The sequence below is a fragment of the Ictidomys tridecemlineatus genome, chromosome 10, assembly GCF_052094955.1.
Source record: "Ictidomys tridecemlineatus isolate mIctTri1 chromosome 10, mIctTri1.hap1, whole genome shotgun sequence".
NCBI classification, from domain to species: Eukaryota; Metazoa; Chordata; class Mammalia; order Rodentia; family Sciuridae; genus Ictidomys; species Ictidomys tridecemlineatus.
Window position 1 is genome coordinate 99,102,335 of NC_135486.1, and position 24,950 is coordinate 99,127,284.

Consider the following 24,950-nt stretch of genomic DNA (forward strand, 5'->3'; position numbering starts at 1 on the left):
TGCCTTGCATGCCTGAAGCCCTGGTCAATCATCACTACGATGAAACAACAACAACAACAAACAAACACACACACACACACACACACACACACACACACACACATACAATCCTTGATGCTCTATGTCTAGTGTTTTAAGACTGCTGTTATATTGAACAGGTGTTAGGAAAGGATCATGTAAACATGCTCCAAAAATTTCAGGGATCCTTTATTTGAATGCTATGTTTCCTGATAAGTTCACTTTGAACTTCATAGTATAGATCGAAAACCAAAGTGGCCGTAATAATCAATACTTATCCGATCCCAATGCTTCCTCCCTATTTTATTCAATCTTATTCATCCCCTACTCTTCCATCAACCATTTAAAGTGTTGGGTTATCAGATAGATGTGAGATGGTTTATTTGTACTTCCTCAATTACTATCTTGGCTGAGCATTTTTTTGGGGGGTGTTATCTTTTTATGTATTTTAAATTTCTGTTAGCCTAAAATCCTTTCCTACCCTGGAGATCATAATCTCCCATTTTCCTCATATTTTTAAGGATTGGCCATTAATCCATTGTTGATTTTATTATTATGAATAAGTTGTGAGGCACATCTCCATGTTGTAAAAATCTTGGTGAACAAATAATATTTTTTTCTCTGGATGCTACTGGCAATCCTCAATCATTTTTTTTTTCTGTTTCTGTACTTTCAGCATCTTCAGTTGAAGATAATCCTAAGGAAGTAGGAGAAACAAAACAGGAAAGAGGGAAAGGAAAACCCACAACACAAATTTACAAAACATGACTTGGAAATTCTTAATCAATCATTTGAACAGAATTCATACACAGAATTTTGCGTCCTGAACGAGCTGGCCAAGCAAATGAATTGCCATATATCTGAAGTCAATGTAAGTCAAAAGTCCAAAAATTGCATGAACATATCTTTGTAGATGATACAGACAATACAAAATTTTTTTTTGAAAAAATTTCATGTCATTTCTTCACATAGGACATTGTTGATCCTTGTTACATATTCATTTCAGTGTGGCTGTGAATGTATCATTTTAGATTTAAGGAAAAAATTAGCTATTGTGAGGCAGGATTATTGTGAGTAGTAGGCACCAATTAAGATGCTCTGTAATTATCCAGAATAGGACCCCTGCTGGACTGTGATCATGGTGCTGGCTATGGAATTATATAGAACTAGGAAGATTGAATATTTTAAAGGTAGAACTGATAGTTTGCAGAAATGTTGTATATTCCATAAGAGGAGTTAAGGATGGTTCTACAATTTGTCCTGATCAGTTTTTTGGCAGGAGACATTAGGTGTTTTTACTTGAGATCTCTTAAGTTTGGTATGCCAATCAAACTGCCAAGAGGTGATCGCCTAGGGTGCAGGATAAAGGAATTGGTTCAATTATGTCCCACATGTGGCACCTCACAGCATGAGTAGGTACTTTGTAGCCATTTGGTACATGAGCCAATATTTTGTTTTGGAAATTTCTGATGATTTTTGTGAATTATTGTTAAAGCTTCACAAAGTTTTGCTATATTAGGATGGCCCTGATATACACTCAAGTAGTTTTCCATATATCTTGACTCTGTCATTATCCATGTATCAATAACAATATTAGTTGTTTGAGATTAGGAGGACATTTTCTTAGAGAAAATATGAAAGGGGGATATAAGAACAGTGTTGCAAAATAAAAGAATAGCAAATTCTCTGTAAGCTAAGAAGTTATTGATTATACAAATTCCATGAACTGGAAACATTTCACAGATTCTGCAAATCAAAGATTTTATACAAATAAGTAGAAAATCTGAACAAGAAAATGACTGGGAGAGAAATTTTTCTGAAAAGCAGTGCAACTGTTTAGGATGGGCCCATGTGATGCAGAAGCAAGCATGGTCAGGGAGAGGATCCTAGGAGGTCTGGATATGAGAAAGGGACAAACTGCCTTTTGAATTCATCATTTGTAACTGACCTGCTAACAGCTCTGTATCTGTTGACAAATTAAGGACACTCACACCTTATTTCTTTGTGTCTAATTATAAGAGAAAATGAGAGCATGTGTTTAGAGGTACCAGTTTTGTTATGTATAGTTACAATTTTAACCATCCTAAGTGTTTATCAAATATTCTTCTAGATATTAACCTAAATTTTTTCTGAATTTAGAGATGGGTTCCAGTTCTGATCAAATATCAAAAGGCTTCCAAATATTCTTGCCTGTGTCCCTCTCCACCCCTAGATAATTGGGTTGCATATCTGAAAAGCATTTTGTTATTTTTGAACACCCACCTCAAAGCTTTAGGGACTCTGCCTGGCATTGCAATTATCCTGAATTGATGCAGGAGAAAAAGACATAAATTAGAGTTCTGTGCAATTATTAGGATCATTTTTAAAATGCACTGTGTAGTTTTCAGAGACTTTTGTTTGTCCGGTTTGTGGCTTTTGAGTACAAGAAACTTAAGAATAATCTTACAGTACATGGAGTCATGAATGTGTGTTGATGGGACAGCTTGAGAAAAATCAAGAAGCTGTGGGAATGTGCATAGGGCAGCTGGGGTTCTACTCAGTCTAATTGCAGAGATTGCAGAGAGGTTGCTGAGAGACTTTGAAAACCTGGGTTCACATGAAGATAATTCTGAGGACAGTTGTGAGTTTGAAATTGTGCACCATTCATAACCTGTACCATAACTTCCATGATTCAGCCCAGGATGGATTGTCTTTTTTGTGTCTACTTCAGATCAAGAAGAAAGTCATGGATAATGCTGAAACTAAGCTTACCTATAAAATATTTGATTGCATATGATTTCTTTCTTTTTAGATTTGGTTTCAAAATAAAAGATTCAGACTATGACACACAAAGAAAGAAAGAATGTTTGTCACCAGGAGACATGGGTTCCCTGTCCAAGATCATCATCTTGTTTTAGGTCACCAGGATGCCCAGATGCAATATGACAACAGTACCACTACACAGCCCTCTTTCTCCCATCAGGCTCGACCAGAAGAAACTGGCTACTTTCCTATGAAGACATGTGGACTTCTCAATGAAAGAGGATGCCTCATGTATCTTGGTGTTCCCAGGCATGAGAAAGGAACCAAGTTGTACTTCACTGGTTCAAGGGGCCAGAGGAAGTGAACCTTCTCCCAGCTTTGCTCCAGCCACCTATAGTCATCCTGCTTCATCTTTGCAGCATTTAGAGAAAGCCACGTTCATGACAGACGAAAGCCAACAGAGAAGGCTCTTGCCCTTGTTCAATGTTAACGGTGTGCAGGGAAAGATGCAGCAGCAGCAGGACCAGCAGCTCTCTGGCCTGTGTGGAGGACAGCAGCAGAGTTAATGGGTGTATTATAATCCACAGCTGCAACAGCCCCAAGATGCAACTTGGCAAAAGAATGGAGAGGACTCAAGTTCTCAAATTCAGTGCACATCTCCTCCACAAATGGAGTTGAGTTTTCCTCCAGAGCCTTTTGGGTGATATGGACACCAACTTTCTAGAGAGCAGCCCAGGTCCCCAAAGCAGCAGGTCTGGGGTGAGGGGTATGAACTATTTGATGACTTGCCTTTGCCCTGTGTCGATAGTGTGCAGGGAAAGATGCAGCAGCAGCAGGAGATGGGCCTCTTTGATCTTTGGGGAGGACAGCAGGAGAGTGACTGGGTTTATTATAATCCAGAGCTGCAAGAGCCCCAGAGTTACCAAGAGAAGCTGCCAGTTCAGGACCCACTTCTGTGGGAGACCAACCTTGCAAGTGACTGAGTCACATTCTCTGGCTGGGTGCTGAGGTGCTCAGTCACAGAAATGTGGCAGAACTTTCTTCACCCTTCTTGAGTTTGAGGGTTGGTGTCTTATGCATGGTGTGTCTTGCTACAGCCCCATGGGTGAAGCTATGCTCACCTGTTCCTTTGTAATATAACCCCTTGCCCTGTTTAGGATAGAATCTTCCATGAAGTGCCTTGTGTGTGTCCCCTTCTCTTACTGTGCCCTTGGGTGTGGCTTACCCAGGTGTCGGTCAACCTGGTAGACATAAAGATAGACTCAGCCCCCTGAAAACTGACCCCTTGCCTCATTTGAATAGCTTCTCCTCAATAAAAGTGGTCAGCGTGTACTCTCGCTCTCTCTCTTTCTGTGGACTTTTAAGGTCAGAGAAGCCATCACAGCGACCCCAAATGAAAAGGTATTTGTGTCTCTTGTGTGGTTATTTTGCAAAGCCCAGTTAGCCCAGTTCAACTTGAGTGACCCCTGAGCCTTTTAGTCAAGAACAGAAACCCAGCACACTTCTAATGTCTCAGAAGAATGATGACTTAGGGCAGCAGTTGCCCTTGCTTCAACAAGAGCAGGATGCAGGTTGGCAAAAGAATGGAAAGGACTCAAGTTCTCAGATTCAGTGCACATCTCCTCCACAAATAGAGATGAGCTTTGTTCCAGAGTCTTTTGTGTTATATGTACAGCAAGGTGCTAGAGAGCAGCCCAGGTCCCCAACCAAGCAGGAATGAGGGTTATGAAGAAGTTGATGACTGGGCCAAAATTATAAATAAAGTACTTTGCAATCAGTTTTAGAGAGTTATAGTCAGAAGTCATTCAATAATCATCCACTTAGTGTCAGGGTTAAGTCTCTGTTTAATCTGCACATAAAGATGCTCAGTTCAATAAGGTTTTATGACCAAAAAAGTTTTTAAAAAAGATAAAACAAAAAAAATTTTAAATACCCTTAATCCTTCATAGAGCCCCCTTCACCCAAGCTAATGCAGAGAGAGAGACAGAGATTTCTAAAAGATCAGTGTCTTCTGGTGGAGTAGCAGTACCCAACAGTGGTAGATCCCTGACTATGCATCCTCCAGTGTTCTGGAGAAAGTTTGACTTATGCAGCCACTACCACAGCAACAGGCACAAAGACAGAATTGTCAAAATTAAACCAATGTTTGTTTTAGGTAGACACTTCTTGCACAGCCCTGTCTAACAAATATCTCCCCCTTGGATGTAAGATCCTCTAAGGTGCCTTTCTATGGAGGAGTCTTTAGACTGCTGCTCTCCTCCCTGGACCAGGACAGCATCTTCAGGACATCACAGCCTTCCGGGACAGCCTGGACCCTCTGAAATTTGACAGTATCATTGGCATCACAATGGATTTTTATATATGTCAACCCTCACAAAGAAACAAAAAACAAGCTAGGACATTTTGAAGGAAACCATCTCAGCCAGGATTGCTTGACAAGAATTCACAAGATTCTGTGGGAATTCAGTCATTCAGAAGAAATTTCTGCAAGGATGTCTGCTCAGCAACTGTCTGTTTAACTTTGGACTCACATTTCTCTTGGTGTTTTTCACAGTTTCCAGGACTTATTGTTTGGAAATACGTATTGTAGTTCTTTTTACTTTTGCCTTTAAAAATCTCCCCCAGCCCTCAGCTCTTCCACTGTGCTCACAGTGAATGTGCCTGGGGTGTACTGTGGTAGGCATGAGCCTGTTACTGTGTCATTCCATTTCCAATTCACATTCTTGGCAGAATCTTTCTCTGACCGTAATTTAGATCAACACCTCCATCCACCTAAAATGGCCTACCTGAGTTTTGCCACTGAAAGCAGAACTTCTACTGAGGTCACATCTTCAGCTACTGCAATCCTAAGGACCTCTGAAGGCTTCTGCACTGAAGTGAGAGCTCCTGTTTGAGAATCCATAGTGTTCTGACAGTCACCTGGGCATGTAGGTCAATGATATCTGAGGGTGGCCAGGGGAACCTTTGGATATTGTTGATCTGAGGCTTTGAGGCAAAACTGCAAAAGTGGCAATATGATGGAATCTCCCACTTTGGAACAATTTTCACAATTTTGGGCTTTAGGATATAGAACTGCTTGAAGTCTTCCAGAGAGTTTCTTGTCTCCTACAGGTCCTGCCAACACCAGCTCTGCAGGATACATCCCTCAGACCACTAGGGGGCACCATTCATGCAGTGTCAGTGGAGGAGTAGAGGTGCTCTTCCTGAATTCCCAGTTGACTCCTGGGATGTTTTGTGCAAAAGGAGACCAAGGCTAGAGAATTCTTTTTCAGCTCTTACATTTTGCTGTCATCATATTTAATGATAAAACAGTGTGTACGAGTTACGGTCATTTAAGCAATACCAGGAATAGTGAAGAAATCTTGCACTTATGGTTTATTGCACTTTGGCCACCCTCTTGGAACCCTTGTGATGAGTTCTCATGCTATGTTTGTCATGTGTCTCATATTTATTTAAGTGTGAAATTATGAAATAATATTAAATTGTACAATAAAACATGTTTTGTATGAATTTATAAGATGTGAAATATTCAAATCTTCATTCTGTAAATATCTTTCCTCCCAAAACGAGACAGAGAACTTGTGGGGAAATAGCAACTCTTCATCAGGGGAAATGTGTTATTTGCATAATCACTTTGGAAAGTCACTTGGAATGTTGATTGAAGTTGCAGATGCCTAGCAATTCTGCTACTAAATGTTTCCAAAAGAAAATGCTATGCTTTCTTACAGAAAACTGAATCTCCAGACAAAAAGGCCCAGTTTTCTACCACTACACCTAATACCTGTGATAAGGGTCATCTTGGTTTTTTTTTTTTTTTGGTGATGGTGTAAGGAGTCTGCTCAAAACAGAACTACTTTACCAGTTCTTTATTTTTGGAGACATGGTCTAACTAAGTTTCTCAAGTAGTTTTGGACTTGGGACCCTTCTGCCTCAGCTAATTTCCTGGGATTATAGGTGTTGTTCATATAACACCTATAATGGTTTTGGAGGTGTCCGTCCTTGGTCAGTTGTCCCTGTTGCTTTATGCCTGTGGAGAGATAGCACATCATGGTAGAGTAAAACTGTCAACCACATGACCAGAAAGTCAGAGGGAGAAAGAGGAGAGTGGCCAGGGCCCCATGATCTCCTTAAGGGCCTTCCTCCAATGACTTAAAGGTCTTCTACAAGGCTCCAGCTCTTAAACAACCCACCATGTCCCAGTGTGTCACCATATTGGGGACTAAGCCTCTAGCACATGTAGCTTTAAGGGAAGTTTAAGATATAAGCTATTAGCATAGCACAGATGAAAACAAGAGAATAATCATGTTATTTGGGAGTTTTGGAGGATACACTGTCCATTAGTTTTATGGTGTGATAATTGTGAAAATGAAATAAGCAGTGAAATGGTAATGATCTTAGATTCACAAATGTGCATTCTCCCAGTAAAAGCACAAAAACATAGACTAGATTTTTATACAGTTAATTAGAGACAGTTGCATTTGAACATAAAGGACAGTATTTATTTTTCTCCAATATTATGAGAAATTATTAACCATGTTCTTTTTTCTTTTATTTTTTTTTCTGTGATGCTGAGGATCAAACCCAGTGCCTGGCATGTGCTGGGTCAGTACTCTTCCATTGAGCCAGAACCCAGCTCTAAACTGAGTTTATTCATGCCTTAACTCTCTGTAGATTTTGAATTTTAAAACATAGGTTTCATTGATTGCAAGAATATAACCTAGTCATATAATGATCAGCATAGATTTTTCCTTATGAGCATGGTGTTCTTTGAGAAACAAAAGTAGGTCATGAACCATGTATCCTCTTTATATGATGCTAGTTTTAGGTCCCTAAGATTTCAATTAAATTTTTTGCATCTATTTTCAGGAGTTTCCTCACTCTCAGGTTTTTGCCTGCACTATATTCAAGGGTTTCGTTCACAGTAATTTATACAAAGTATAAATTATATGTCACCTCTCTTACTATTCCCTAAAATCTTGTGCAAATTTACATGTATACCTTTATGAAGTATTTACATTTTCCAAAGAATGTTGAGTATGCCCTTTTCTTTATAGGAATATTTTTTACTACTGATTCTGTATTTTTCAATGTTTCTAACTTGTTCTCCTAGAGTTATTTTTGGGAAGTTCATTTTTTTTTCCTAGAATATATTTATGAAAGATGACAAGTTTACTGACATAAAGTTGTTCCAAATATCTTGGTAATTTTCATACCTAGAGCAAGTGTAGTGATGTGCTATTTTCATGTTATATGTTTGTAACATGTATGTTCTATTGCACAAGTTGTTTTTGCATGCCAGCATCTGTGACAGGCTCTGGGGTCTGCAGGGTTGGGTTATCTGGGTGAGAGTGGTGCTAAATCTTAGGGCTTCTGTCTATCAGGAGATCTCTCTGGGTATAGGTGGGGTTTTGTCAAAAGGCATCTGCAAGCTCTCAGGATACAGATCTTGTCTCAGCCTTAGTTTGCCAAGGTCGAAGAGGTTGGTGGCCAAATATAGCCTGGGTTAGTGTCCAGGAGTTTTTGCTCCTCTGCAAAGTCATCAGCACTCAATGAGGTTTATCTTGGTGACTCCATAAGGACTTCTCTACCAACTATTGACCCTGAGAACTGAGGCACTGGAGTGCCTAGGAACAAGTCATAGTTCTTGCCTGTCAAGTTGCATCCTGGTCCCTTTAGATGCCAAACACTGTCCAGTGACCTTCTACTAAAGCAGGATGAATGCTTAAGAGGAAGAATCTCGCACCTTGTGTTTTCTGGAGACCAAATCAGGCTTTAGCAGAGCAAGGCACAATCTGGCTTCACTTGCCAGCTCTCAGGTGAGATTTTCTGCACTGCAGAGCAAGGTCAGAGTACAGTTTCTGGCAGGAGTGAGGGACTGAATCCCAGAAGGGCAGCTGGAACTTCTCACAGGCCTGGAGTCAGGAGTTTGTGTCTTGTTGCAAAGAAATGATGATTACCTTGCCAGGTGTATCTGAAGGGATTTCTCCAGCTCCAGCAGTGGACCAAGATCCCCAGGTACAGGGAGCTGACACATGTGATACATGGGGATCCTGACATGGAACTCAGCTATTCCTAGTCACAGAACAATGTCTCCTCAAAGGCCTCTGTGTGCTCCAGGTGGGCAGGAATTATTCTGAAACCTTTTATGTCTATTAGAACCTACATAGGTGCAGAAGTTTCAGGTGAATAAAGGATTTGGTTTGTTGAAAATGGTGTCATCATTTGGCTCAGATAGGATGTGTTTCAAACAAATTCCTATATGAAAGTTCACAGGTATTCCCATCAATTTAGAGTTGCCCCAAGTAGATTTTGCTTTATTTTATTTATGTATTTGTGATAAATGGAGTTCTTAATCACTGAGCAATATCTCTAGCAAATTGTTTTTACTATTTTTGTTGTTGTTGTTGTTTGTTTGTTTTGTTTTTCCTATACAGAGTCTTTCTAAGCTGCTGAGACCATTGCTAAGTTACTGAAGCAGGCTTTGTACTTGGCAATTCTGCCACATCCTTTGGAGCTGCTGGAATTACATTAATGCACCACTGTGCCCAGCTTCATGTAGGTTTTTGATCTTAATTCATTTCATGGTTGGTTGAGGTCCCCAAGCAGACAACATAGGACCCCTCTGCAGTCATAGCCCATGAAACACCCTCTATGAATTTAACTGCAAATCAATCTGTTCTGTTGAGCCACACACAAGGAAAAGACCACCAACTCCAATTTTAAATCAAATGAAAGCAAACTTATATTGTTTACACAAAGAAAGCTGGCCAGCAGATGTCTCTCCCTAAGCTGGGCTAGAGATCAGCACCCCAGCTTTCCAGGAAAAGGTTTTCTAGCACAAAAAGTTGCAAAGGGGGTGTCTTTAGAACTTACCACTAGCAGGATTTTGACAAGCATAATACAAAGGCAGATAGTAGGTTAATGATCTACATGGCTTAACATGTAATAAATTGAGAATCCAACATCAGAATTTATGAGGCACTGTTTAGGTTTCAGAGAGGGTTGTTATTTGCTCAGGGGGAGCCAGTATTTATAAAGCACCACTAAGGTTTTAGAGAGGGTTTTTTATCTGTTCAGGGAAAGCCAGGCATGGGTGAGTTCAAGGAATCAGCAGGAATTCCAAACAAGTTTAGAAACATCAGTAATTTATAGTAAAACAGAAATTAACTTTTCATGACTTTGTTATGAGTTGGCTCCCAATCTTAAAATGGAATTAGGCTGGGTTTGTCAGTTCCTTTTGTCTTTTCTTCATTTTTGGTTACAGAGACACCATCTATCCACAAATAAAGTTAGAAAAGTGGATTCTTTCATCTTTTTTTTTTATTTTTAGTTTCTGCACTGCTGCCATTAACTTGCCCAGTTGAAGATTTCTTTGTATTTTTTTTGTACTGGGGATTAAACCTAGGGGCACTCAACTGCTAAGCTACATCCCAAGCCCTTTTTATATTTTATTTAAAGACAGTGTCTCCTTGACTTGCTTGCTTAGGGCCTTACTGAGTTACTGAGGTTGGCTTTGAATTTGGATCCTCCTGTCAAAGTCTCCTGAGCCTTTGGATTCAAGTATGGGCACCATCCATGCCCAGCAAACCTTAATTTCATCTGCTGTATATTTTTGTATACTGTCTCCTCAGTATTTGACTTCCAGTAAATTAGTGAACTTCTCTGAACTTCAGGAATCATCTGTAAAATCATGTATATCCCCATTGGGCTGCTAGGAGATAATGAAGGAAAAATCTGTTTCAGCTTCAGAGTTAACCTTCCTACATTCAATATTTATATTGAATCTACATTTGTACATTTGTAGATTCAATCCCCCAAAAAGCAAATTGTTTCAATAGAAAAAGAGAAGTGGGAATTCTTTGATTTAGAAGAATAGGAATAAGAAGCAATGGCCGTGATTCTGTGATGGAGAGGAGTAAAGTTTACCAAGTTTTGAGGTCAGGGGCTCATGATAGCCTAAAAATCTCAATCTCTGTTTCCACTATCCTCAAGTCCAAATGGGGATAAAATAGTACCGACATTATATAGGTGTTGTAGGGATTAAATAAGCTTAGTTTCAGTGGATGCTCATGAAGGGAAGCTAGGATTTGAAGAGGTTGGTTATGTTAAATGTCATCAGAGGTGTCTAAGGTGGGCTATGGGCTATGGCGGGACTGTGACTGCTGCCCCAGAGTCCCTATTTTAGGTGGGGATGGAGGCCTTGTGGGTGTTGTCTGCATCCCTCAGAGCCATCTAAGGGTGTGTCTAGGGTAGGCTACATTAATGGATGTTGTTCCAGAGTTAGGCACTTTACCATTGAGAACACCTGAGGAATAGAAGTTCAACATGACTTCCAAAGATAAGGTTTTTGGTGGAGGACTGAGATGTGTTTTGTTGTTGTTGTTGTTATTGTTGTTGTTGTTTTTTTGTGGCAGCCTGTGGATTGTGTGAATAGTGTGAAGAGTGGAGGTGTTTGAGTCTTCATCTTTTAAAGTGCAGGCTTAGAGGCCAGAGACAACTCTTGTAATCTATGAACTCTCTATGGCTACTGCACAGTGCAATTGGGGAGAAGGGCTTTTCCAAAGGATCTTAGATTTAAAAGAGCCTGTGCTAAGGTTAAAAAATATTTCTTATATTTTCATGCCAAACCACATGTCTGGGATTCTCATTAAAAAAATATCAGCATGTGAAGAACATGAGCAGAATGTTTGGGTGTATCTAATAAAATTGGCCAGGTACTGCTCTGTGTTGAGGTCATGGGAAAAGTTCTTTATGTTCTTGTACTCTTTCTTCTTTCCTGTGAGATAAAGAGTTAGTCAGGCATGGTGGTGTGGGCCATTCATCCCAGCTATTTGAGAAGCTGAGGTAAGAGGATCCTGACTACATGGCCAGTCTAGTCATTTTAGATGTTAATGGGGCCAGAGGTGGCAAAGGGCCAGGGGGGAAAAAAAGAAAAATAAATAAAAATCAACAGGATAGGCTGGGGTGTGGCTCAGTAGTTGAGTGCTTGCCTAGCAGGCAGGAAGCCCCTAAGACTGAGGCCCACATAAATGAGGCCCTGGGTTCCTTGTGGCTAACTCTTGTACAAAAAGAACTAACAAAAAGCCAACAAAGGCATGGATATAGCTTCATGGTAGGGTACTTGACTAATATGTCTCAGGTCCAAAGATCTCAGGTTAGATCTCCAGAACCTGGGGTGGGGGAGGGACAAGAAAGTATACTGGAAGAATTTAATGAGTGGTCCTGTTTATATATATATATATATATATATATATATATATATATATATATATATATATTCTATTCAATTCAGGAATAAATAGGAACTTTTCAAATCAAAGATAGTGGCAGAGAGTTTGCCACACCTGTTTTGTGAGGAGGTGAACATTCAAAATTCTTTGTTCTGGCTCTGATTTATTTTTCTAGATGAGCCCTATCTCAGAGGAGATTGTTGTGGGGTCATCTCTTGCTGTCATGCAACTTACACCCAACCCTCCTCCCCAACTGTACATAGTGGAACTCACAGTCCACTGGCTACAGAGTCACAGAGGCAAAATTTGCCCCCTGCCCCCAACAGTGATGAATTACCTGCAGTCCCTTTGAGATGTGAAGTCCTCCACAAAGCTGCCATGGATCTCAGGTAAGTAGGCACCAGGCCTTGCTTCTAACCATGGGGCTAAAGCAATCCACAGGACAATCTCTTTTGTTGTTATTTTTACTTTCAAACATTTGAAGCATGCATATTTACTTTTCAGAAAACCTGGGCCTTTTTTATTGGAGTTATGGGGTGGGGAGTGGGAGGAACCAGACCAGAAGCTTCCCTGAAATCTTTGCTATGCTTATCTGGACTCCCTAAATATTATTTTGTTATGAATAAAGTATTTTTTTAAATTTTAAAGCCTACTTAGGTGTTGTTTCCAAACATTGAGGGAAAGTGCAGTCTCTTGATTAGTACCTCATGCTGCACATCTTTGATGGTTTACTTGGAAAAGAAGTCGAAAAGTGTTATTGCATATAAAATGTTAAGAAAATTTTCTGTCTCCTAGGTATTATAATTTTAAAAATTGATTTTTTTTCTTTTTCTCACCAGCGCTTCCTAGACAGGGTAAACTTCAAATGCACTCTCCAGAGCTCACTGTCATGACTAAAGACTATGTTCAATTTTTTATTCATAAAGAAAATTGTACTTTGCTCTAGAAGACAGAATTCAAAGTTCCTGTATTTTAGGGACAACTGTATTTCTCATATTAAAAACACTTCAAAAAAAAAAAAAGAAAAAGAATTTCAACCAGGCATTGCTTAATGGTGAGGATTGATTCAGAGAAACATGTAAGAAGATTTTGGTTGTGTGGACATCATAGGGTGCACTTACATAAACTAATATAACTCTGATGGCAATAGTGCTCTGAGGCCTCACCATCATATATCCAGTCCATCCTTGACCAGACATTCTTACTTGGCACATGACTGAGAAGGAATAGCTCTGGGCTCAGTCTGACTGGCATGTAGTCAATGTTGAACCCCCTGAAGTCTTGTATGAAAAACTTAACCCAGATGGAACAGTATCGCTAGGTGTGGTCTTTAAGGCCAGGGAGGTTCCACCCCCAGAGTGAATTAAATCTGTTTCGAGGAGTAGGTTAGTTATCATATAAGCAGCTTTGCTGTAAAAATGAACTATGTTTGTGTAAAGTGTACAGATTCAGGTCTTCTATTTTTGGATGATTTCCTGTATTATTTTTTTTCACTTAGTAAAACATCATGTAAAATTTAACCTCACCACTTTTATAAGTATACATTTTAGTGGCATCACCTACATTACATTGTTCTGTAACCACTATCAGCAACTGTCCAAGATGCTCTTTTCATCTTATAGAACTGATACTTTGTAACCATTAAATCACAACTTCTTGGTGCCCTGTCCCCAGCCCCTGAGGACTATCATTGTATGTCTTCATAACTTTGACTACTCTAGGTACCTCATACAAATGATACTGCTGGATAATATAGTTATTTTTAAAATTTTGTTGTGAGCACCAACCATATTTTTTTCCACAGTACCTACACCATTTTGCCTTCCCACTAACAGGGCATCAGGAGTTCCATTTCCTCTGCTGCTCATTTGCAGTTGTTTTATTTTGGTTATTTGGTTTTGGAATAAAACTGGGTACAGGGTCTAGTTTTATTTAATGGGATGAGGTGTTATTTTCCTGTGAATTTGAATTTGGCTTCCCTAATGATTTGTAATGTTGACCATCTTTTCACATGCTTAATGACAATTTGTTTATCTTCTTTGGAGAAATGCCTATTCCAATCCTTTGCCCACTTTAAGTTGGAGTTCTGTGTAAGTTGTGGTTCTCTATGTCTTGATAACAACATTTTGTCAGATGTGATTTCCAAAGGCATTCTCCTATTCCACAGACTGTTTTACCATTTTTCATTTTATCCTTTTATGCACAGATCTTCATTTGGATCTAGTTTGTTTTTAATTGTGCTTTTGGTGGCATATCTAAGAAATTATTGCCAAAGTCAATGTCATAAAACTTTCGCCTAAATTTTCTTGCATCAGGATTTATGCATTTTTCTAGCTTTTTTTCAATTTTGAATTAATTTTTGCATATAGGATAAATGGTTCTACTTGATTTTTTGCATGTGGATATCCAGTTTTCCCAGTACCATTTGTTCAATTCTGCCTAATGTTTCATTGAACTGAGAAATAAATGTTCCATTTTTTTGTTTTCTATAGAAGAATTAATGCCTTCCAAGTGGATTCATCATCCAGAGAGGAGAGGACAGAAACAGGGAGGGTCTGTGAACCAAGCATGTTTTATACATGTATGAGCTTGTTACCCAGAATCCCATTATTTTGTAAAATAACAATGCCAATGCATGGGAGTGAAGGCCTGTCATTCTAGTGACTCCAGGAGCCTAAGGCAGGAGGATCTGAAGTTTGAGGTCACTTTGTAGGACTCTGTCTCAAAATGAAAATGAGAACGTGCTGGGATGATGCTCTTTGGTACATCCAGTGGGACAACTACTGAGTTTATCTGCTGCCCTTCTGAAAAATACTGAAAAACCAGGCTATTAGAGGGAGAGAAAAGCAGATGAAAGAGGCAGTAGGGCTACTACTGCTATTTTTGTTATATCTTACACCTGTGTGTGTATGCATGTATATGTGTGGGTGTGCATTTGTGTGCTTCTGTCTCCTTTGTTCTACTGCATTGACTTGGGTTTTTATCTTTTCTTTTTGATAGTGGCACGTTTTGACTTTCTTCTCATTTCCTTTTTGTGCCAATTCTTAGCTATTTTTCTTAGTGGAAATAAAATTAAAGTGACAATATTTTATTTTCATGTTACTACTAACAACTTCAATCTCATAAATATACTATTCTTTACACTTCTATTCACCATTTTATGTTCTCATTTTTATTTATTTATTTTGTTGTTGTGCTGGGGATTGAATCCAAGGGTATTCTACCACTGAGCTACATCCCCAGCCTTCTAGCTTTTTCTATTTTGAGTGTGACCCAGTGGTAGAGGGTTTACCTAGCATGCCACAGGCCTTGGCTTCAATACTCACTACAACCAAACACACCCTCCATATAAATCCTTGACTCTTTTGTCCAGTGGTTTTGTATTTTATTTTACTTTTAGTTGTAGATGGGCACAATACCTTTATTTTGTTTAGATTTTTATGTGGTGCTGGGGATCAAATCCAGTGCCTTGTGCATGCTAGGCAAGCACTCTACCACTGAGCCACAACCCCAGCCCTTTGTTCAGTGTTTTAAGACTTCCATCCCATTGGAGAGGGGTTAGAAAAGAGTCATGTTACATGCTCCAAAAACTTGAAGTATCCTTTATTTGGTTGCTATTTGAAAGATAAGTTCACTTGAATATCATTGTACAGAGCAAAACCAACGTGTTCATAATAATCAATACTTGTACCATTCCAATATTTCATCCCTATTTTATTCATTATTATTCCTCTCCTACTCTACCCCAATGATTTTAACTGTTGGCTATGAGATTAAGGGGAGCTGGTTTATTTGTATATTCTCAATTACTGTTATGGATGAGCATTTTTTTATTTGCCTCTTTATATTTTTGGGTTTTTAAAAACTGACTATTTTTTCTACCCTGTAGATCATAATCTCCTAATTTTAAGATTGGCCTTTAAACCATTGTTTAGCATATCTCTTTGTACATGATACAGGAAATACAAAGATTCTTTGAAAAAGTTTTATGCCATTTCTTCACATAGGACAATTTTGATTTGTCATGAATTCATTTGTGTGTGTGTGTGTGTGTGTGTGTGTGTGTGTGAATGTATCTTATGATTTTTTATGGAAAAATCAACTATTGTGAGGCAAGTTTGAGAATAAGCACCAATTAAAATTCTCTTGCAAATATTCAGGATAGGAATTGTGCCAAGGTCTCGGCTTGGCACCAGAATCACGAGCCACCACACACCTTTGTAGGTTCAAACAGCAATTCTTTATTCCCACTCTCACACCACCTCCACGCAGGTCCAGGGGCAATCGAGTTCTGCCATCTCCCGCACAATTCACCTACTCCACGAGGCTATCTACAAATCCCCTTTTAATCTCATGAGAACTCAACGGGAACAAGCAGCAGGAACACCCTAATCCCAGCAATAATCTTCAACCTCCAACTTCCCTAAAACCCATTGTCTTAAACTGGCAATGCCTTAAACTCAAGGAGCCGGTTACTTCCTCAAACCTGATCAGCTCTAAACCCGGATCCGCCTAGGTTCTTGAGCAAGGTCACCTTATTAAAGCAAGCATGCAATGTCCCATCGAATGTCCTCTAAGCAGCATGGGGTACGCTTGGCAAGGAAATTTCAATGCATCATTCCTACTTGGTAATGGCCCTCAGCAGAATTGTGCAGTCTTTGATCAGCTATTGATTTCTACAGAACTAGAAAGATTGAATATTTTGAAGGTGGACCTGATAATTTTCAGAGGTGTTGGGTATTCAGTGAGGAAAGTTAAAGATGGCTGTACGATTTTTGTCCTGAGCAGTTGTATGCCAGAGACATTAGCAGTTTTTACTTTAGATATATAAAAGTTTGGTATGCCAGTCAAACTCCAAGAGATGATGGCCTAAATGCAGAGGAAAGGGCTTGGTTCAATTATGTCCCATATATGGAATTAGTAGGTACATTTTAGCCATTTTTTACATAAGCCAATATTTTGTCTTAGAAATTTCTGCTGTAGTTATTTTCATAAATTATTTTTAAAGCTGCTCCCAAATTTTACTACATTTGGGTTGCCCTAATATACACTGAAGAGGGTTTCTCTATATTTCTATTCTGTCATTATCCATGGGTCAGTAAATATGTTGGTTGTTTGACAGTAGGAGGACATTTTGGAGAAAATAAGAAAGGGAATATAGGAAGAGCTTTGGAAAATACAGGAATCACAAAATCACTGAAGTTATTGTGTTATAAAAATTCTGTGAAGTGGAAGCATTTCAAATGTCTTTCAAATCAATGATATTTTGCAAATAAGTAAAAAATAACTGAACAAAGTAATGACTTGGAAAGAAATTTTCATTGAAATTAGTTACCTGTGCTTAGAGAATGAACATGTGATCAGAAGCCAGCTTGATCAGAGAGAGGATCCTAAGATGTTTGGTTGTGAAAAAAGAAGCACATGCATTTTGTTTAATTTTTTTTGTAACCTACTTGCTCAAAGCTCTGTAACTGCTTACAAATTATGGTCTCTTGCACCACATCTTTCTGTTTATAATTATGTTGAAAAGAGAAAATGAGAGTGTGTTTTAGAGGTACCAGTTTTGTTATGTACTTTGACAATTTTAACAATTCTAAGTATGCATAGAAGATACTTCTAGCTCTAAACCTAAATCTATATCTAAACCTAAAGATAAATATCAAAAGGCTTCCACTCTTGTCTGGTCCCCTCTACAACCCTATCTAATTGGGTTGTGTAGTCTGAAAAGCATTTTCTCATTTCCATATACCCACTTCAAAGCCTTGGGGACTATGGCTGGCACTGCAGTTATCCTCAATTGTGCAGGAGAACAACATGAAGACTAGAGTTGTTCAGTGCAGTTGTTAGAATCACATGTAAAATGCACTGCCCAGTTGTGACAAATTTTGTTTGTTTTGTACGTGCCTTTCAAATACAACAAATTTTAAAATGTTCTTACAATACACTGAGTCATGACTGTACCTTGATAGAGTGACTTGAAAAGATACAGAAGTTGTGAGAATGTGTGGAGGGCAGCTAGGGTTCTGATCATTCTCAAACAGAGGTTGCAGAGAGGTTGCTGGGAGACTTTGAAAAGCCTGGGTTCTCATGGACAGAAGGGCTGCCGCAGACTGTAGAGACAATTTGGAATTTGGAATTGGGCACCATTCACAACCTGGAAGGATTGCCTTTTTTGTGTCTACTCAAGGTTAAGAACCACATCAGTGATAATGCTGAAATAAAGCTTAAGTATAAAATGTTTGATTAAAAATAATTTCTCTTTATTTTTAGAATTGATTCCAAAAAAAAAAAAAAATCCACACTACAACATAAAACAAAACAGAGAATGTTTGATGCCAGGAGACAACATGAGTTCCATGATCAAGGTCATCCTGTTTTAGGTCATCAGGATGCCCAGATGCAATGTGACAATAGCACCACTGCACAGCCCCCTCCACCCCCAGCAGGCTCCACTGAAAGAAACTGGCTTTTTTCCTATGGAGACATGATGACTTCCCACTGAAGAGTATAGCTCATGTGTCTCCATGTTCCCAGGCATGAGAAAGGAGCCAAGTTGTACTTCGCAGGGTCAAGGGGCCAGAGGAAGTGGACCTTCTCTCAGCTTCATTCCAGCCACCTATAGTCATCCTGCTTCATCTTTGCAGCATTTTGACAGGGCCATGTTTATGACAGAGGAAAGCCAGCACAGAAGCCTTGCCTTTGCCCAGTGGTAACATTGTTCAGGGAAAGATGCAGCAGCAGGAGGAGCAGGAGCTCTCTGGTTTGTGTGAAAGACAGCAGCAGAGTGACTGGGATATTATAATCCACAGCGGCAACAACCCCAGAATTACCAAGAGAAGCTGCCATTTCAGGACCCACTTCTAATGTCCCAGAAGCATGAGAACTTAATACACAAGGTGCCCTCCCTCTACAACATCAGGATGCACATTGCCAAAGGAATGGAAAGACCCTGATCTCTGAGATGCAGTTTACATCTCCACAAATGGAGGTCAGTTATCTTCAGTGCTTTTAGGGCAAGATGGACAGCAATGTGCTGCAGAGCAGCCCAGGTTCCTAACCCAGCAGCTCTGGAATGTGGGGTCTGAAGAGGGATATGACTGGACTTAAATTATAACTGAAGAACATGGCATTCAATTTCAGAGAGCTATCATCCTAGGACATTCTGTATTCAACCACAAAGGCTCAGAGAAAAGGACTATCTTAAATTTGTACATATGGATGCTAAGTTCAGGGGGCTGTGGCTGTGGCTTAGTGGTAGAATGCTGGCCTACACTATGTGAGGCACTAGGTCCAATCCTCAGTATCATATAATAATAAATAAATGAAATAAAGACATTGTATCCATCTACAAATAAAAATATTAAAAAAAAATAAAAAATGGTGAGATCAGGATATCTTCATGAAAAATACCAAAAAACAAAACAAACCAAACATAAAATACAAAAAAAGAACCTCCAAAACAACAACAACAAAAATAAACAGACAAAATTTTTTTAAAAATCCCAACTCCCCAAATTCTTCATGTAATCCCCAGCCCCCCAGCAAACATAAACACACACACACACACACACACACACACACACACACAGAGAGAGCTTTCTAAATTGTCAGTGTCTGTGATGGGACAGCAGTATCGACCAGTGGTAGATCTCTGATTGTTCATCTTTTAGTACCCTGGAGAAAGTTGGACTTATGCAGGCACTTCTGAACCAACAAGCAAGAAGACAGCACTTGCCACATTCAAACCAGTGTATACTTTAGGTAGACACATTTGACACAGCCCTGCCTCACACGTTATCTCACCGTTGGAAGTAACATACTCTAGTGTACTTTGTATGGAGGGGTCCACAGGCTGTTGCTCTCCTCCATGGACTAGGACAGCATCTTCAGGACACAGCATAGCCTTCCAGGACAGCCTGGACTCTCTGAAAGTAATCAGCATCATTGATATGAAAATGGATTTGTTTATGTATCAATCCAAAAAAAATCTAGCATGTTATGAAGGAAGCCATCTCACCTGGTATTGCCTGATAAGAATTCTCAAGATTCTGCCAGAATTCACCCTTCTATGAACAGGCTTCTGTAGTGATGTCTGCCCAGACATTGTCTTATGAACTCTTCTTATGAACCATTATTGCCAAGACTTATTACTAGGAAATATCTGTTTTACTTCTTTTTTACTTTTGCCTTAAAAAATCTCCCCCAGCCCTAAACTCTCCCACTGTGCTCATAGTGAATGTGCCTGGAGTGTACTGTGGCAGGCATGTGCCTATTGAAGTGTCATTCCATTTCCAATTCCCATTATTGGCAGAATCTTTCTGTAACCATTATTTAGATGGACACTTCCATCCACCTAAAAGACATAATGCTACCTGAGTTTTCCACATTGAAGGCAGGGCTTCCACTGAAATCACAGCTCCAGCTTCTGCAATCACAAGAACCCCTGAGGCACTTGCACTGGCCTGAGAACCCCTCTTTGGGAATCCAGAATGTTCTGACAGTCACCTGGGCATGTGGGGCAAAAATATCTGAAGGGTGCCCAGTTGAATATTTGGGTACTGTTGGTCTGAGATTTTGATATAAGACTTCAAAGTGGGAGGTATCTGGGAAACTCCCACTTTTGAAAACATTTTAATAATTTTAGGCTTTAGGACTTAGAACATTTAAAGCATTCCAGAGAGTTTCCCATCTCTCCCACAGCTCCTTCCAACACAGCTCTGCAGGATACATCTCTCAGGCCACTGGGGGCACCATTCACACAGTGCCAGTGGAAGAGAGGAGCAACTCCTCCTGAATTCCCAGTTGATGGCTGGGGTGTTTGTGTAGAAGCAGAACAAGGCTGGAGCTCTCTTGGGTAGCTCTTTCCATTTTTCTCTGACAATATTTAATTACAAAACAGTGTATACAGGTTATGATCATTTAACCAACACCTGGAGTAGTGAAGAAAGCTTGCACTGGTGGTTCTTGCACTTTGCCCACCCTGTTGGAACTGTTGTGAAGACTCTCATATGCTATGTTTGTCATGTGTCTCCTATTTTTCTGACTGTGAAATTATGAAATACAAATTATATTGCACAGTAAAGCATGTTTTCCATGAATTTCCAAGGTGTGTAACATACAAATCTTAATTTTGTAAATATCTTTCTTCCTATAATGAGACTGAGAACAGGTGGGGAAACAGCAAATCTCTAATATGAAAAATGAAAAAAAGTTTGCACAATCACTTTGGACAGTCTGTGGTAATGTTTATTGAACTTGAAGATGCCTAGCAATTCTACTACTAGATGTTTCCAAGAAACCTTTTTATCTCTTCTTGTAGAACACTGATTCCTCAGATAAGAAGGCTCATGAAGTAATCAAGCTTTCTGTTTCGGTCAACTTTCCAGCACTATAATTAATACCTGAGAGAAGGCTTATTTTTCTTCTTTTCTTTCTTTCTTTCTTTCTTTCTTTCTTTCTTTCTTTCTTTCTTTCTTTCTTTCTTTCTTTCTTTCTTTCTTTTTTTGTTGTCTAGGGGGGTTGAATCCAGAAGTCCTCTCCACTGAGCTACTTTATCAGCCCTTTTTATTTTCTGAGACATGTTTTCACTAAGTTGCTCAAGTAGGCATTGAATTTGTGACCCTCCTGCCTTGGCCTCCTGAGTTGCTGGGATTATAGGTGTTGTCCACAACTTCAGGCTTGGTATATGTATTTGGAGGTTTCAGTTCCTAGTAAGTTGTCTTCTTGCTTTGGGCCCAAGGGGAGACAGCACATTAAGGTAGATTAAAACTGTCAACCACATGACCAGGAAGTCTGGGGAAGAAAAAAGGAGGGGGCAGGGCCCCACAATCCCTTTGAAGTCCTGTCTGAAATGACCTAAAGTTCTCCCACTAGGCCCAACCTTTTAAATATCCCACCATGTCCAAGTGTCATCACAGTAGAGACTAAACCTTTGCCCCATGTAGCTTTAAGGGACATTTATGATCTAAGCCACAAGCAGAGCATAGTTAAAAATAATATACTAGTACTACCTTATTATGAGGGTGTTCTATGTGACACTATGTAGTGAAATATGATGTTTCCAAACCAGTTTTATAGTATGATGACTGTAAAATGAAACAGGAGTTGAAAGTGTAATGATTATACTGGATTCACATATATACATTCACCTGGTAAAAATACAAAAACATGGACTGGATTTATATACACTAAATTAGTGAAAGTTACTTTTGAACATGGAGGAAAGAAATTTTTTTCTCTAATATTATGAGAAATTCTTAACTGAATTTCTTTATACTTTCCCTCCCTATAGATTTTAAATTTTAAAACACAGTTTTCATTGATTGCAAGAATATAACCTATTCACATAATGATTTGCAGAGATTTTTCTTACAGATCATAGTGTTCTTGGAGAAACCCAGGTAGGTCATGATACATGTATCCTATTTATGTGTTGCTAGGTTAAAGTCCTTAATATTTCTATTAAAATTTTTGCACCTATTTCAGGAATTACCTCAAACTCAGGTTTTTTTCTGGCACTATGTTCAGGGATTTGGGTAATGCTAACTTAGCCTTAGTATGAATCAGGTATGTTGCCTTTCTTAGTATTTTCTATAATCTTGTGCAAAATGACATGTACACCACTATTAAATTTTTGGATTTTCCAGTGACTGAGTCTGACCTTTATAGGAAGATTTTTTTACTACTGATTTCATATTTTTCAGTGATTACACCTGGTTATTTTTGAGCCATTTTTGGGAAGTTGAATATTTTTAAAGAATATACTTGTAAAAAATGTCAAATCTACTGTGATAGTTGTTCCAAATAACCTGGTAATTTTCCTACCTAGAAAATGTGTAATGGTGTGTTATTTTCATGTTTATATGTTTGTAACATGCATGTTCTTTTGCACAGGTTGTTTTCTCAGGCCAGCATCTGTGACAGGCCCTGGGATTCTGCTGGGAAGGGGTTCCTGAGGCAGGGGCAGTGCTAAGGCTCAGGGTCGGTTTCCATCAGGGGATCACTGTGTGTCAGGGTGGGGATTTGTCAAAAGTATCTTGAACTAAAGGGAGGCAGCTCTGGACTCAGCCTTAGGTGTCCTAGCTGGAAGCGGTTATTGGCCAGTATGGCCCACATTGGTGTCCAGGGTTTTTCGTGTCTCTGCAAAGTCATCCTCTCACAATAGGGGTTACTAAGTGACCCCATGATATGTTCCCTGTTACTACTTTTGACTGAGAACTTAGGAGATAATGTAGGAAAATTCAGAAATCTTGTGTTGGCCCAGTTCTGCCCGAGAGATGAGCCTCAGTTGTTTGATTGATGCTTCCGCTAAATAAAGAAGAGCTTGCTGATTCCAGGTGGGCTTCCTTCTCTTTGTGCTTACATTTTCTGCTTCCCTACCTAGGAACTCACCTGAATCCCCTTTGTGCTTACAAAGTTTACTTTTCATGGTAGAGAGTAATAAAATTTTATAACTTATTAAATTACAAAATATTAAATGACATAATTAAACATCTAATTAATTTGTTATTTTTATATAAGTCTGAAAGAAAGCACTGTTGTAAGAAACTTTAGATTGGAGACATCAGCTTTGCAGAATGTTCTTACCAATCTTATCTCTTACTTTGAAAATACAAACTTATTTAGTAAATGTAGAAGTCAATCAAAGTATCACAATTGCACTTATGTTTTTATATCAACTAAGTTTAGCTTTTAAAGAAAAATTTGTGTAAGCACAAAGAGTCTTTCAGTAGATTCCCAGTAAGGACAAAGAATGGAGGCAGGAAGCCAACCTGAAATCAGAAAGCTCTTTATTAAGCAAGGAGTCAATCAAACACACAAAGCTCATCTTCTGGGCAGAAAAAAACCAAACTGCCAAAAGACAAGGGTCTGAATGTTACAGGCCTCATTTAGGGTGGGGCAGAAAAATGATTCCTGGGGTTTATCAGGGTCAGCTAATCCAATAGGGTGGGACAGAAGGTCAGATAGGGAAGTTACTAAGGTTTACTAAGCTTTGGGATCAGCAGATCCATTAGGGTAGGGAGTTAAGGGCCAGTCAGGTGCAAGTTCTTTTGTGTTCTCCCATTTTTCTTTTTTCCCTTCCCTCAGGCTTATCAAAAGCTCAATTACCATAAAAAAGGCCAGTGGGGAAACAGCTGTAGATTAGAGAAATGTCCTGAGGCCCATTTTCCATATCCTTCAATTTGAAATCTGGAATATAATGAGATACTTTAAAATAACAGTTACTGTTTAACCAAGATTGTACAACCTTAATTCCTTCAAGACTAGTATTTTTGTGTATTTTTAATGAAACTTAATAGACACTAAAAACAATTTTATTGAATTTGAGTATATTATTGTTTTAGAATTTCTCTCTTCTCTCATTTTTAAAAGCCCCAATTAACAGGGGTCTAAGAAAAGAGCTTATCTATACATGTAAAAAAGCCTTAGCACACAACCAAACTCGTCTTTTTAAAAGAGGGAAAAGGTTTAAACAACTTTAGCTAATTGTGCTAATTTTTTATAAGCAATATAATTACATGCAAAGTGTTTGAAATTTGTTTTGTTCCAATGTTGTTTTCATTTACCCAGACATTCACAGTGATTTACTTTACCAGTAGAAAAATTTCTTAGACCCTTGTCCATAAATCATACCTGACAGAAGCTGAACTTCTAGCAAGTCCTTTATCAGTGAAAACCTAAGGAACAAAAGAATTTTAAACCATTTTATATTAACAAAATTATAAACATTGTAACATTTACATATCTTTTAGTTAATATTGCTTGCTATTTCTATATTTAATAGATGATATTTAGCACTTTAACTTTATAAATTAATAAGTATCTTCTTTAGTAAAGACATGTAAAATTAATCCCATTTATCTTAAATTATCTTATTCTTAAAAGTAAAAGCCAAGACATCAAACAAACATAAATAATAATATTCAACATCCCTTTCCTGTTGAAGACAATTGTTAGATG

General features: G+C 38.8%; 1 long non-coding RNA gene across 2 annotated transcripts in view; it reads left to right on the top strand.

Annotated features, from left to right (window-relative positions):
• The first annotated feature begins 672 nt into the window (after positions 1 to 672).
• Positions 673 to 24,950, top strand: part of LOC144367400 (uncharacterized) — a 69,618-nt gene continuing 45,340 nt past the window's right edge. The window contains exons 1-4 of one of the 2 annotated variants that reach the window (XR_013426754.1): positions 675 to 889; positions 9,195 to 9,315; positions 12,166 to 12,379; positions 18,261 to 21,072. This is a non-coding gene — a long non-coding RNA (uncharacterized LOC144367400). Of the gene's footprint in view, positions 890 to 9,194; positions 9,316 to 12,165; positions 12,380 to 18,260; positions 21,073 to 24,950 lie in introns of those variants that run through there. The other variant, XR_013426753.1, reaches the window with a different exon arrangement.